Source organism: Acyrthosiphon pisum, chromosome A3, assembly GCF_005508785.2.
Source record: "Acyrthosiphon pisum isolate AL4f chromosome A3, pea_aphid_22Mar2018_4r6ur, whole genome shotgun sequence".
In the NCBI taxonomy this organism is placed as follows: Eukaryota; Metazoa; Arthropoda; class Insecta; order Hemiptera; family Aphididae; genus Acyrthosiphon; species Acyrthosiphon pisum.
The window spans coordinates 21,879,122-21,880,026 of record NC_042496.1 but is presented as its reverse complement, the minus strand read 5'-3'; the positions used below and the strand labels follow the sequence as shown (position 1 = coordinate 21,880,026).

Below are 905 nucleotides of genomic sequence, written 5' to 3'. Positions count from 1 at the left end.
TACCCACTCTAAAAATCATATAAAAATATATTGTATATTTTTGTTACAACTTATAAAATATAATAACAAACTCAAAAGTAACTAAATAAAAACAATTCATTTTAACTACCTATTTATTTAAATAGTTCCATAATTTATCATAGGTTTGTTCTTTATTATCTTAAATAATAATATTTTAAAGGTAATTGATTAAATAATAATACAAAATATATAAATAATTATTAAATCTATGGTAAGAAAAATTATGATTTGATCACGTGCATTTTGATAAAAATGCAGAATGATGCAGCGTCCCGTGCGTGCCTCTTCAAAATGAGAGTAGGGGTACGCTAAAATTTCTGACAAATTAGTTGGGGTACTCCGTCCCCCTGCGTCCCCCCCCAAGTCGAGCACTGATACTTTCGCATAATATTATACACACTGCTGTAGGATTTATACTTTTAAGAGTAAAATCAAATGTAAGACCGTCGACTCTACGTAACTTATATCATACAAATATACAATAATTATAATATTAGCCCATTTTTTTAAAATTTAATCTGTCATTTTACTTTTTGCTATATCCGGGTCTTCGAACTTACCGAACTTCCGATCTCATCTCAAACAAAGCAAACTTCGAGAAATTTAAACAGTTCAAAGTTCGTTCTAAATTAATACCCGAAATCGAATATTTTGAACAGTTTGATAGGTATCAAGTTCGATATCGATATATACCTACTAAGTACTATTATAAATATAATCTCAATTTTATAAAATATAAATAGATTCGTACTCTACGATGATAGGTATGTTCATGCATAATTTTATTTATAGTTAAAATGGACTAATAAATTAAATTTAAAATATGAAAGTTTATAAAAAATCTATGAAATCCAAGAGTTCGAGAAAAAAAAAAACAACGTTCC

At 27.1% G+C, this 905-nt stretch overlaps 1 long non-coding RNA gene across 1 annotated transcript in view; it reads right to left on the bottom strand.

Moving 5' to 3' along the window:
• LOC115034499 overlaps positions 1 to 905 on the bottom strand; it is a 72,462-nt gene that overhangs the window by 70,754 nt on the left and 803 nt on the right. The window lies entirely within an intron of this gene.